The following is a 14,811-nucleotide window of genomic DNA, read 5'->3' as shown; positions in this document are numbered from 1 at the left end:
ATAGGAATGGCCTCTGATAATGTGGTCAGCATACCCTAATTTTTTTCTTACGATTCATAGTTTTAAGCTTTTTAAAAAGAAATCCTTTCTGTAAAGACAATGCTACTTATTAATTAAAAGTGGCTATCGACTTAACGTAGATGGTTCAGTCATATAGCAGTCAGTGCTAATGTTTCCCCGGTGACTTCTCCACTTTGTTTTTTTGTTTTGAAAATATTCGCAAAAATACATTTAGATGGCTAACAGATAATGTGTGGATAGCAAACATACATATCTATGATATAACAATTTTTAAATAGTAAATAGATGGAATGATTTTCAAAGACAATATAAATTCTATTACATTTTTCATACTTGATACTCACGGCAATATATTTCTATTAACCTGTAAAAATTACACACTTGGTTTGTTGTAACAAATTTATGTCGCAACATTTAAGTTGTTTTTTTTTTTAACAGAATGTGTGTTTTTATATAAAAAAGGAGACTAAAGCATTGTGGTTTTAGTGCATTCCACGCAATCATAGCTAATGTTGCCACCCTATGATATTCTCATTTAATAAAAACGAGATATCCATATCTAGAAACAGAATAGGGCATTCCGTTGTCTGTCTTTGTCCTCATGTTATTTTAGAACTTGACTTGGCTTATAGTGATGTGAGCTCATCACAGTGGGAGGGGGGAGAGAGTCATTAACATCCTTCATGCTGGGGGGTAAACTGTCTATGAATTGTTATTCTTATCTACTGGAGAGTACCTTCTAAGGCAGTATAATGTATGATCTAATTGGGGCTATACACCAGAAGCATCGCTAAATGTGTCTTCACTGTTTTGGGTTATTTTCAATTATCTCTTTGAAGTTGACTGTGAAGGTTCTTTGGGACTTCTAACAGGCCCCACTGTATGGAGTTGTGCCTATATTTCTATATGTTGGCTGCACGGTTTGGATAAGATATAATTACAGTATAATTGGTGTGTGCTTGTACTATGCATACGCCTACAGAAGTTTCCTCTATCATATTTAATTGCTGCGTTCCTTTGATTGAGAATAAATGGTCTGATTGTGGCTCCAGATTGGTGGTTCCATTGAAATTGTCTAATTCTCATTTAATTCCAATTATCCTCCCTGTGGGACATCTGATCATCCAATGATCCAAAAAAAGAGTTGAATAATCAAAGGGTTGGCACATGCTCAGTAGAAACTGCAAGTCAGAAAGCTGGGATTATGCGCCCCTGGCACCTGGATTCCGTGGAGCTGAGATGATGTCACACTGTGACACCGTGTGCACATGGTGCATTATTGCACATGGAATTGCTGAACTCAGCTTTCTAGTCAGGGCCACACCTTCACCAAATGGAGGGATATCAGTGGGGAGGAGCAACAGGGCGATGAGCTGGAAACATGACCCGCACACCTGTGGGCCGGCTGTGGTTCAGAGAGTCTCGTCGATGTACGGGTGGCTAATGTTGCGTGGTCCTCAGCCTTCGGTCTTCAGTGTCCCTGCCTGTGAGCACATATCTTGTTTTTTGCCTGATCACTTTGTGGCAATGGCGTGAATTCCTTGTCCTACCCACTTCATGAGGGGCTTGGACCATTGCCCTCCATCACAGCTATGCCAAGACTGTGATGCGTTCCTATCATGGTTTTATCTTGTGCTGCATAAGACCGTTTCTTCCCCTTCACAAGGAAGAAAAAAAAACTACCTTTAATTATCCTACATATTCACACGGATTAGCTTTTCCCCTCTCTCCACAGAGAATGCAATTATACATTTGTAATTTAATTGCTCTACAAATGTCCTAATGGGAAAAGTTAGTTGCTGAGTTCACCTTCGTCACATCGTTTAGAATATGGAGCTCGTTTAATTAAGTACACTGGTTTCTGCCTGGTGCTATGTTGGTTATACAGTATATTTTGTCATCACTGGGTTTCTCTTTACTGTATTTTTTAGCCTGTGTTTTGGAGTGCATTCAGGGAAGACCTCAAAGTCAGTTTTGACTGTCTGCACTATATGGCCGAAAGTATGTGGACACCTGACATTCAACATCTCATCCACATTTATGGGCATTAATATGAAGTTGGTCCACCCTTTTCTGCTATAACAACCTCCACTTTTCTGGGAAGACTATATATGGATCTAGATGTCGGAGCATTGCTGCAGGGACTTGCTTCCATTCAGCCAGAAGTGTATTACTGAGGTTGGGCACTGATTGGGTGATTAGGCCTGGCTCACAGTTCGCTTTCCAGTTGATCCCAAAGGTGTTGGATGGGGTTGACGTCTGGGCTCTGTGCAGACCAGTCAATTTTTTCCACACTGTTGGGGAAGGACAGTTGCCTAAAATGTGATATATGTGGTATGCTATAGCATTCCGATTTGCCTTCACTGGAATTAAGAAGCCTAGCCCAAACAGCCCCAGAGCCAGGGGTGTCCAGATACTTTTGGTCCTATAGTTTGTCACTCTCTCCCACTGCTTTGTTATTATTATTTATTCAATTAATAGACTACATAATTTAGCATTGTTGTGCTAATCCTAAATATTGTTTTTGTTTTAAAAACACTAGCAGGATTTCACGGCATGTTTGTGTGAAATGTTTGTATTTTTCTTGCACACTCTTCCTCCTAACAGATTGTATTATTTGAGAAACTGGAATGGTCCAGCAATTGTACCTATTTCATCCCATTGCTCTGATTACTTGGAAAAAGTATGTGCCAACTTTCTTGTTAACTTCCATCTATGTCATTGGCTTGCCTTGGTAATGACTGGGATGCAAAAAAAAAAGATCTAAAGATAGACTTTAAGCTTCAAAGTGGTTATCGGTTTTGATCAAGCTTGGTTAAAATGTCATTTTTACACAGGCAGGGCCAAATTGCCAAGTATTAACCTGGGCCAGTGAGAGTCATTCTTACCAGAGGCTGCAGAAAACACTGAAGTGGGCCATTTTATAGTAGTTTACTGCCTCATGCACTTCTTTAAACTACTCCCAAACAGACAGATATTTATTAAGGAGGGGCAAAACGATATTATGCTGCATGCAGCTTTGCAATAGCTGGGAAATGCCTGGGAGTGTGATTGAGCCATAGATTCAATGGGTCTGCGCTCCTTAAACAAATAAGCAATAAAAATTTGTCTTCAACTCAGTTGGACGAGATTACTGTTTTAATCTATTGTCCTTGAGCATTAATTGACCAGCAACTCAAGTTTCATTTGGACAGCCTGATTTGCTTACAGAGCACATTTTAACAAAATAATTGAATAAAAAAAACATTTTTAATTGTATCTTTCTATGAGCATTGACCCATGCCCAGCTTAATATGTATTCCACACAGTACTCAACACATGTGAACTATCAAGGGACATTAAATGCACCTCACTTCTCAATCAACAACTCAATCATAACCAATAAAGACCTGATTAAACCTCATTAAGACTCAATTAAAGTGAATGAAAGCAGTAATAATAAAAAAAATAAATAAAACTGCAGCTCACCCCTAGGGCCTGGACTGAAACTTATTGCACTATTGAAAGCGCAATCCATTTTTCGTTTCCGGTTCAGTGCTGCTGAAAGAAATCGGCATACGTATATACAGTATATTCTGTCCTTCAGGTTGTGCCATTGGGTTGCTGGTACTTGTAGCAACTGCCAGCTCAGCACTACTGCAGACGAGGAAGATGTGAAGATGTCACAACGCCTCAGATTCGACTTCCCAGGTGTCCAAACAGATGGCGGCTGAACCCAAGCGCGCTTCCGCCCGCTGTCAGACCTCAGCCCCGAGGTGGCAGACGCAGCTGCGCTCGGCGCGGGTCAGCCGAGTTCTCCCGCCGTCGCGTACGCGCCGCGTCGGCGGAGTCGCGAGCGCCGATTCGGGTATGACAGCCCGCGTCCGCGCAGGAGTTCCTTCCCCTCGCGGGCCCCGCGTCTCCTCTTACGTTTGACACGGTGTTACCCGCTAGCGGCAGAGACCGGCGCGGACAGGCAGGCTGGTTCGGTACAGAAGGCGGCCGCGGGCAGCGGAGTGACAGCTTCGCGGGCCGGATGCGTGCGGTCCGAGTGAAGGATGCCCATGCCCATATTAATAACCGTCCTCCCCGTAGCGCGCGGCCCGGGAGTCTGGAGACCGGTCGCTCACCGCTCCCCGCTCCCGCTTGTCAGTCAGCCCCTTTTATTACATCAGATCCCGCTGCCTTGTTACTGTGAAGGGAGTGATTGACTGCATCTCTTGTGTCAAAGATTCTTGACAGGCTTGGGGACGAGGGAGGGGAGTTAAGTTAGGGGCTTTTCCACTCTCTCTCCCGTACTGCTGCTCTCCCTTAGAGTCACGTGTTTCAGGCATATTCTCATACAGTTAGAGAATTCATCTTTCTGGATGGCGTTTTTTTTAAATGGACCACCAGTTGCTCTGAGACCCGACACAGCTGAAGGTCAAGCGTGGTTGATAATTTCCCTAATTTTAGGGAAATGAATAGGAAAGTCCTCCAGCTGTTTCCAAAAGGAAAGAACATTTGGCGAAGGCGATGATTATTGATGAGGTCAACAAATGTCACCCCGTATTTAAACCTCATCTGAAAGGCCGCAGAGATTTCAATACATGTGCAAAGATCAAGGGTGTCATTGAGAGATTAATTTTAAATGAGATTCCAGGTGCAGAGTGAGCACAGGGAAATATTAAGAAACGCGCTATAAACAAGACTGATCTTTTTGTCAGATTTTTTGGCATGAGGTATTTGCATAGATTACATGGGTCTCCGCCTCCACCCTCATTCTCCATCTCGCTGTGTTCCACAAATTGCCGGCAGCAACATGACTCCGGTGCTTACACAATGGCCACGCGTCTCTCCACTACAATTATTGTGCAAGAACCCTGTTGAGCTGGGAATTCATTGTGTACTTGCGGCCTGGAAGTAGCTTGAGTGGGCAGGCATTGTACCAGAAGCACCGTGCGTGCTCTGTAAACGCATCTACTGGTTTTTCACAGATATGCACAGATTTTCTGTCTTGCGTACGTTCTTTTGTGTGATCGCGAAAATTTGAAACATGCCTGCGGGCGTTCGCAAAATTGCGCAGATGTGAATAGCAATACTGACCCAGACCGTGGGCAGTGACGTTGTGTGGCGGTAGGCCCAAGGGCTCCTTTTATTTTACCCAGTAGGGAAGCAATAGGTAGAGGGGGAAAAACACAGCAAAGATGTGCAAAATGTGGAGGAGAAACACAAAACTGTCAAGAAAAGAAATAAATAAAAAAGAGAAGAAAAGCTGGGCTCAGTTGGAGTCCGCGGGTCTTGGACTGGGAAACAATGGCCGAGCTCCTGGGGTTCCTTCTTGCTGAGCTTTCGCTGTACAAGCTATCTAAAAGAGAACAACACATTTGAGCGCTGGACCAGTAAAGCCTGGACAGTGGGCCGTGTTCGTTACAGACCTGTTGTCAAATACATATTGTATGCGCTTTTCAAACTGCTAAAAAAATTTTTGCTAAAGAATTTCTCATACAGCACCCGGAAATGAAACATGCTACGTGACGATGCATAAGATCACGCAATATCATTTTGAACTGAATATTTAATTCGACTCAATGTATTGTTTTAAAAATAGGTTTTTTGTGGGTTGAAGCATTTCAGCTTGTATTTGACTGTTGTGTGCAGTCTTTTGGATGCCTCTCTCCCTGGTTCAGCGAAGACGGTGCCGATCAGTCAAGAGAGACGGGACATGAGGATTGAGGCTGAACATGACTGCTGTCCGTGGTGCTGATGTCTCTGCCGCCTCCACAGCTCTGCTCATAGCTGTCCATGGTTCTGTTTTCTGCTGTGGCATATTACATGGTGAGACTGGCTAACAAGTCCTTCCATAGCGTGGAGGCACCACCCTGTCTTAAAAAAAATAGTCCTAACCGATGCACGGAGCAGCAAGAAACAGCAGTTATGTGAGCAGCTGTAGTCTTGAGTAATGGCTAGATAGATGTGCTGACATCTGTGGGTCAACTGGATCACTTTGACGCCAACTTCTCTATAAATTCTAAATGTATTATTATGATACAATCCATTTACATATTTTGTATGAGGGAAACCTCTCCTGTACCACACAGCAGAAAATGACTGCTTCTGGATCATGAATGGTTAGTCTACTATATAGTACCCTGATCTATGCTTTGTGATGTAAAGGTAAGGATATTTGCATGGATGGACGCTACTGTAAATTAATATTATTATTATTTGCTCATATCAAAAATAAACCGTGAAGGATATGGTAGTTAACTAGCTACGTAGCAGCCACTGTAAGAGCACACTGTGCACTTGTGTCAGAATGTTTAGGATGTGATCTGAGACTAATCTGGCAAGCAAGACAAATGTGACCTTTCCAATGTGTGCTTGCCAATTAGTTTCATTCAGGTGACTCATTCCCCAGAGCCTCACATGGTCGTCAATCTAGTTTTGGCTATTGCACTGGCTACTGCATACTGAAAGCCACTAACCTACCTAACGCACTGTATCTAACTCACATTTCTTGTCAGTTGAATGTTATTTTAAATAAAAAGAAGCAAATCGAGTGTAATGAGAGGGACATGCAAGATGGAGAATTGCTTGTCTTTACGCCATAGAGGAAGCCTCTTGGTGGGGGGCCATTTTTATTGCTCTTCCATGGAGTTGACACATCAGTCTCTTCCCATGGGTGGGGCCTTTTGTCATTTTGCGCTGGAGCTACAGCTTCACGTATGACAGCCATGGATCGACAAGCTCTCCTTTGTGTCCATACTTGTGCCCTGAGTCCTGGCTACGTGCTATTGGCTTATCAATAAAACAGGGACAGCTCTATTGATGAGGGTCCGTATGATTTAGAGATTGCGAGTCCAGTGCCGGGAATGAGCGCAGAATGGCTAACAAGAGGAGAGTTGCCCCAGCCTCCCCCTTCTAATATCATTAATTACTTTGAGGGCAATGAAAGGCGCTATATCAGAGCAAGCCATTATTAGCAGTCCACTATCAGTGGGTGATGTCACACGTTTGTCGTGTGCTAGTGGCATCGAAGTTATGTATTTTTCAAAATGGAAGTAGCGTTAGCCTTGGTCAACAGTCTTCGGCATTTGAGGCTAAGCTTCCCAACCGTCAAATGTCAGCAGATGGAGAGCCTGTGGTGTGGACTGCACCCCTCTGAGAGGCGTATTGACTGCGTGCATTAGTTAGTGTGTTTGTCCAGGATCGATGGACCTCGCTGGATACTCTCAATGCCTGGGGTGATTCTGCCACATTAATAAATGCACACAGGATATGAGAAACAAAGAGCGATGTTTGCTCACAGGTGTATGCCTTTCTCTGCGGATTTCTTTGGAGGACACTCGGAGCGGCATGTGAATATTCATTAGGTTGCATTCGTGCATTGGAAAAGGTTGCTGTCCTCGCTGCTTCAGTTTTTTATTCTTTTCCCCCCAACGTGCGGTTGGCTGGCTGTTTTAATTCGGCGAGTAACTGTGTTAAGACAGGCCTGATTACATTACTGTAAATGGATGATTTCACTCACTTCAATTTATACCGACAATTCCAGAGGCCATACGGAAGCACACACACACACACACAGAATAAATAAGGTAGATATTTCACTCTCAATCAGATAGCATCTCGGCACATTCATACAAGGCTGCAGCAGTGGGACACACACACACACAAACAGACTATAAAATGGATTTGCAAATATGTTGATGAATACTGCAGTGCACATTAGGAGGTAAGATGTACACTGTAAGTTTCACAGGATGAGTTCAAACCCTGCACAATAAAATGTATTTTCCCCACTGGTAAAAAAGCGAGTGTAATCTTTAACAGTTAAATAAGACAGAAGAATATTGGTGCATTGCCCTTTTATATTCAGCTGAATTGAGGTTTTGCCCTATTTTTGGACAGCACTCCCTATCTGATATGAAATTACCCTAGATGTCACAGGGCTCAGAATGTTGAACTGTGCAGGACACTCCATGGAAAAGCCAGCCCATGCTGCTATATTCAACAAAAAATCTTTCCCATTCTTTGAGGTTAGTTTCTCAGCCTCCAAATTGAACTCCGTTCTACCCACTCTTTACTCCTTTAAGCCCACCCTTGTCCGTTTGAATTGTTCCTTCGTATTTTCGGCAAATCTCCACTCCAGCTTACTATTGCTAAAATCTCTTTGGTGGTTTTACCCCTTGACAATTCTATAATAGCCATTTTGACATTCCCAATGACTCATGGCAGGCTTTAAGATCGTAGCACTCAGACCACTTACATTGGCAATGGGTCATCTACTTTCCTGTTGATTCTACTGGGGAGAGTGCTTATATTGGGATTTACCTGCTACAAACCATCTATCTTTCTCTCATGCCAAGCTTTTCTATTTATTTCTCCTTTATCTCCTCCACTGGGTATTTGTGCAGGAATCAGGCTGTGACTTTTAAGCACAGACACACACAATGTGATATTTCTGGTAATATTTCATTTCAATAAAGTTTGTCCAAAGGAAATTCTAAAGTCATAGCCATAATTTTCTGTACAGAAAATCAGGAATCAGACTGATTGCAGATGTAAATTCAATGTTGCATACATTCAGAGCCATTTTGCAGCCATTGTACCATAAAATAAGCCATAGTTTCTTTAGCATTCTCATGAACTCTAACAGATCTCAGGCTTTTTCTCTGATCTTGGTCATTTTGTCAGCAAGGTGAACTCTGCATGATTAAAAATGAGTGTACATCTGTAGTTACTGTGCCAAATGTTTTAATGCTATGAAACATTGCTGCCAGAGACATTTTGCCAAGACCATGTTTATTATGAGTTCAGAAGTTCAGAAGTTGCGAGCAAGAAATTTTCCATACAGAAAAAACGGATTAACTAAAACGGCTTTAACGTAAAGGACATTAACAAGTTCCTTAGTGTCAGCCTAATTTTGCTTCAGAGAGGAGGTGTAGGTGTAGCACATAGCCTTCCTGTGAAGTTAAATCTTTGAACAAGAAGGCAATCATACAGCATTCATGAACCTATTCTAAGGTAGCTTCAGTACCAGTAATTATACTGCAAAGCTGTGGCCAGTCAAAGTGAATCCATTACAATAAATTAAAAATAAAACCAACCCCTGAATTCAAGAAACATTTGTGCTTCTTTTACAGATACATTCAAAGTGTTGTGATTTCTCGGTCTCATGAAAGTTAAAACGCGCACACACACACAGACATACACATACATGCGCGCACACACACACAGACACAGGTTTTTATAATGAGCTCCTGGCTGTTCAATCACTTCTCAGCTCCCAAATCTGTTCTGATTCAAAGGTGAGATCTCTCATATCTCTGATCATATACTCTCATCTTTTGTAAATCTGAACAGTTGAGGCAGAGTTAAATCAACAGTTTTCCCATTTGGGCGTGCATATTTTACATTAAAAAACCAGACTGATTCATGTCATGTCTCTCTCACAAACCCAAAGACTGCTAACGGTCTGTTGTTGGGGGGCTTGCATCTGTCACGTCTGATACAGAAATCCGAATTTCCCCATCAGGCAATATTTCTCTCTCTCTCTCTCTCTCTTGACTTTTTCTGTCTTGCATGATTAGTTTTCTCAGCACACTGTACGTGAGGGCAGAATGTGTCTGATCCAGATCCGATTGGGGTGGTGGGGGGTTCAGATACTGCAACTCAGCTGGCTGTGATATCAAAAAGCCAAATGAGGAGACCCGCTATGAGTGATATTCTGTTGCTGTGAACTGTCTGAATTAAAATATATGGGCATTTGTATATGAAAATAGAATATTTGGCTCAAATAACGGTACATGCCACCAGCTCAAGCTCTATTAATGTTGGAGTTGGGACGAGGGGAAGGTTGGAGTTTTGGGAGGCTCGCATTGTCATTTTTAACAAGGCCTTGTTATTAAGGGATTATTAAGGGTTATTTAAGGGATTGCATCTTTGGTGGAGCTATGTTACAGTTCAGGAAGACAGCCTTCCCATGCCCCGTTGTAGAGCAATACTTGTCCCCTCATGAGACAGCAGCAATGCCATTCCAACTTTGCAACAGAAGGTAGACAGCTCTACAGGATATGAACATGTATTTAAATGGAGGATATGAATTTCCTTATACACCAATTTTTTTCAAATTGTGGCTTCTCTTCAGACAGGACATCTGTTCGGCTAAACAAACAAAGACAAACAAACAAAGACAAATAATAAAAATAAAACCCGATATGGCTTCTCAGTCCTGGGTTTATACAACAGTGTGCTGACTTCACCAGTTAATTAACAGGTATCCTGCTTGGATTCACTTGAACGCAGCCTGAAGAGTCATCTGCAAGAAGCAATCCTGAGTAAATAGCTGATTCACTGCGGTATCCCTGCAGTTTAATCGGGGCATACGAACGTTAATTACAACTTGCCAGACCTTTAGGGGCAGCAGGGAGAGCATGACACCTGCCTCTCTGAGGAAAAACAAACAGTGGAAAACAGCCTGGTTAGAGGAAGAGGGATATTTGAAAGCACACAAAGTACAAATAAATAAATAAAAAGAAACTCTCGCTGTTAAGCAACAAAGATCAAAAGGTTGCGTAGCACACACAAACATTGACAAGCGCTGTGGCTCGTTATCTTTCCTCAGTCAGAATTTGACAGAGGTGAAACAGGTTTTTTTTCTCTCTCTCTGTGACCTATTGACCATTTCCTTTGAACAGGTTGCAAAGGCTGTGGAACTGTTAGCGTGGTTTCTCTGGAAATAGCCCCTCTCTGCCCAGTTATACCTGAGTGGTTTGAAACCCACAGGACCATCTTGATCCCAGCAGCTGTCCATATTCTGCTCCAGCCTAATTCTTATTTTTTTGGTTTTATGCTCATGTTTGCCTCTTTGTTTTTTTTATTTTTGCTCTAAGAGCTTTTCACTTAGATAATGTGCCGTGTAGATAGCATTACAATTTCTAAAAGGTCTGTGTTATTTGAAAATGAAATCTCTCCACTTCCCAGAAACTCTTTGGTTTTGATTTACTGTGAAAGCATCAGGTAAAAGTTCTAAATACTTTCTAGATTAAAGCAAAACATTTTCCATTTTATTTTTGCAGAACTACCCAAATTGAAATCCCATGTTATTTAAAATACTTTTGTGTAAATGTCTGTTTGTTAATGGAGAATACTAAAGCCTATGAGTTCTTCTTTCCTCAGACCTGACAAAACATCAAGGTTATGAAATTGTTACTACCCGGACCTCATTCACAGCTATCCAAACGACATAAATGGATGGTAAATGGACTGCATTTATATAGCGCTTTTATCCAAAGCGCTTTACAATTGATGCCTCTCATTCACCAGAGCAGTTAGGGGTTAGGGGTTAGGTGTCTTGCTCAGGGACACTTCGACACGTCCAGGGTGGGGTTCGAACCGGCAACCCTCCGACTGCCAGACAACCGCTCTTACCCCTGAGCTATGTCGCCCATAAGACACCAGTCTTTCCTGGAATTAATGTTACTGTTTCTAAATTCATAACATTTTTATAAGGAATCAAATCCTCTCAATGTGTGTTTTACAGTGAATGTAACAATGAGTCCCAATGCCAGATTTTAGCTTCCAGCTGGAGAAAGAGTTGAGGAGTAAAACAAGGTTGCCATATTACAGTAGAAATATAAGGCAGTATAGTGAAATCTATCCAAAATTCACCCCCAAAACCCCACCTGGCATTAGCAGCCAGATTGGCTCCTGTCAGCACGCTCCTCATAGGGATTGTCACTCTTTTTTTACAGGACATTTTTCATGTGTCTTGGATAATTTCCCAGGGCAAAGTGCAGTGTGATGAGCAGTGAGAGAAACATCACTTCATGGCAGTCTTTAGCAAGCCCCCCTGTGACAAGTGACAGAAGGGTGTGGAAGACGTCCAGTTCAATCCATCAAAGGCATTCAGGAAATGTGAAACACAGAGTGCTACGAGTATATGACTGAGCCGTTTTGGTGTATGTTTTTGATTAACCCAGGCAGTTTTTACATGCAATGAATAATATTTTTAGATATTTACAGATGTTTCTGAGAACCTTCTGGCTTTGCTATGGCTGGTATTGTGGGTGGAGCTCATTTCTAGGGCACACACAACTTGAAAATTAACATTTCTGATTATAATTGTGAAGAAATGCCATAAAATCCCTGTGCCTGTGCCAAAAGTAAAGGACACAGTAATACTGAACTAATATAAAAAACCCAGAAAGTTAACTGAGTTTAAAACATTAAATACAACAGAAACGTTGATGTGTGTATTGCCAGCACACGGATGAATTAGCAAACAGGCTACTGCCAAGAAATCAATGAGGGGCAGGTTGAGCAGGGGACAGGTGGTCGGTGACTGGCAGGCAGGGATGTCATGCCCTGTCAGACAAAAGAGTTCCCTTTCCCCTGAATGAACCAAAAACCTCCCCTGTCTAACTGGCGGAGTAATAGCCTTCTGAAACCTCGAGCCGGGAGGTGACGATATCACCTGTGGGAAATGAGCTTTGGTCACGTAATTTAATCTGTCGCCATTGCAATTACCTTTTGCAGGTGTGATGATGTCTTGTTACCATGGCGCTTAACCTCTGTGACTGGGATTGGGGTGCTGTGAGGCAGGCAGTGGAACTGGTCTTAGAGGGGATCTAGAGAGACAGGTCTCCTACAAGGACTTTTTCAAAAGGGCAGGGGTGTTAACATCAGCAACATGGTACAATTTTTACATCTGGTCGGTTAAGCCCCTTTACATTTGATTGGCTACAAATCCCTTGCATTCTCTGCCCACTTCCTATATCTGAGATATGGGTATATGGGCTGGGTTGTCTGTTTAAAAGTAATTTAAAAATTGGAAGGGAAAAGGATAGGACAACTTAAATGCAGGAAGATTGACAGGGCGCAGAAAATGTGCAATTTGATTCCTGTCTCTAAGCAGCTGAGCTCCACCTCCTGTAGATGCACTGGCCGTGGCTTCCTGCAGAAATCCCCTATTCTGGGATATTCGGCTTGGGCTGTCTGGTGTTCTTACTTCATAAAACAAGATTCACATTAGAGGAACCGGCCTTCTCGTGGGACACAGTGTTGGCACAGCAGCCAACGGACGCTGGGGAAGGGGGGGGTGAAGGGGGGATCTGCAGGGGAAATGAATGCGATATGGACACGTAACATATGCACACGTTCCCCAGTCGCTCTCCATGTCAGCTACTTTTATGACAGATAACATCTGCGGTATTGCGTCGGAGTCGTATTATTGAATATTTTATCCTGGTGTGTATTATGCTGTGACAGGGGACCCCTGTGATATTTTCATGCATTTTAATACGTTTGAGTGTCTCCGTGTACGCACGTGTGTTTCTGTGTGCGCCAAAGTACATGTGCTCCTGTGTACCATTTCGTCTTTCTGTTTATAAGAATTCCGCACGTTTCGAACATTGCTTGCCTCAGAGATTTACCTTCTTGTCTTATGCAAAGTGAAGACGCGTCTTCTTAATGGCAGGCGTGGCCTCCTTCTGAGGAACCTGATCATCAGTAATCTGGGGCTAAATTGCCGCGGTACCACTCAGGCATATTAGCTTAATTAACTCCGCTGCTAGCGGAGACAATGACAACTTTCCCCTGTCTTTAGTTTTGAAAATATGTTTGTTGTGATGCATCGCCACAGGGCCCCTGCGTTGGCTTGTACATTGTTGCCAGTAATTACTACCCAACAGCTTATTTGTCAGCTGCCACAGACGGAAAAAAAATAACATAAATGAAATAATTAAACAAAGGCCTGCTCTTAAAAAAAAAAAAAAAAAACCCCTCTTCGCATTGCGCGATATCTAGAGAGTGTGAGCAACGCACCTCGCGGGAATTCGCAGATGTCTAAATCTTGTCCGCTGCGTAAAATACAAATGCGATTTGATCACGTTTTCCCGCTCTGCGGGCCGACGTGTATGTATGATCCTAATTAGCTCGATGGAACGTGTGTGAGAAGGAAAACCTCTTGAATTCAGCCAGCTCTCTCTTCATCGTTTCTGTCCGTGCTCAGCCCGTTTCCCTCTCGTACGTACTCTAGCGGGCCCAGCGTTTCACAGATCATCGGCCGGCTGTGGATTCTAATGGACATCATCATTCCGGAGTGGGAGCGGGTAATGAGGGTTCCCCAGGGACACTTTTAAGACCTCTTTTTATTTAACATCCATAGCATAATGAACAGCCTCCTCCTAATGAAGAAGAATCCTGGGTATTTTCTGGCTACTGGCCTGTATGGTGAAGACGACATCCATTTAGAATGGCTCCTTTTCATTTCTCAAGATCTGTCTGCCCTATCAAACTTAGAATTATCCGCTGGTGATCTTTCGTCTGTTTTCTGCTTTAATTTTCGCCGCGTGCGGTATTGATCTGAAGGGCCGATTACCGTCTCTAAAAGATGGATTACTTTGGTCTCCCCTGCCTGGCTTGGATGGCAGCATTGTTAAGCAGGGGGCTCACACAAGGTTAATTCCCCCTCCTAAGTGAAATCTGTGAACAGTTTAGAGATGGGGCGTCGGCTCCTTTCGCCCGTGCTGATTAACAGGATGCAATCACGTTCTTAAGGCCGTTACGGAAGGCGCAGCTCCTATGCTGTGCAGACGGAGGTGGGAGTTTGCAGTTAACAGCAAGGTGGCAGGAGACTTAATTTACAGCCACGCCAGCCTCGGCTGTCCTGAGCTTGCAGGCCTCGCTGCCATAATCTAATCTGTGCATAATTGCCGTGACACAAACCCCTGACTTTCACACCCCGAACACGTTGACATTCCCCGGAGAGCACGCAAAGAACGCCGCGGCGCTCTCCTCCTCTCAGACAATTTTCACGGAGCTGTTGTC

General features: G+C 43.1%; 1 protein-coding gene across 4 annotated transcripts in view; it reads left to right on the top strand.

Annotated features, from left to right (window-relative positions):
- grid1b (glutamate receptor, ionotropic, delta 1b) overlaps window positions 1-14,811 on the top strand; it is a 296,008-nt gene that overhangs the window by 20,528 nt on the left and 260,669 nt on the right. The window lies entirely within an intron of this gene.

Source organism: Anguilla anguilla, chromosome 2, assembly GCF_013347855.1.
Source record: "Anguilla anguilla isolate fAngAng1 chromosome 2, fAngAng1.pri, whole genome shotgun sequence".
Taxonomy (NCBI): domain Eukaryota; kingdom Metazoa; phylum Chordata; class Actinopteri; order Anguilliformes; family Anguillidae; genus Anguilla; species Anguilla anguilla.
Note: the sequence above shows the minus strand (reverse complement) of the source record. Positions and strands in the feature narration are given on the sequence as shown.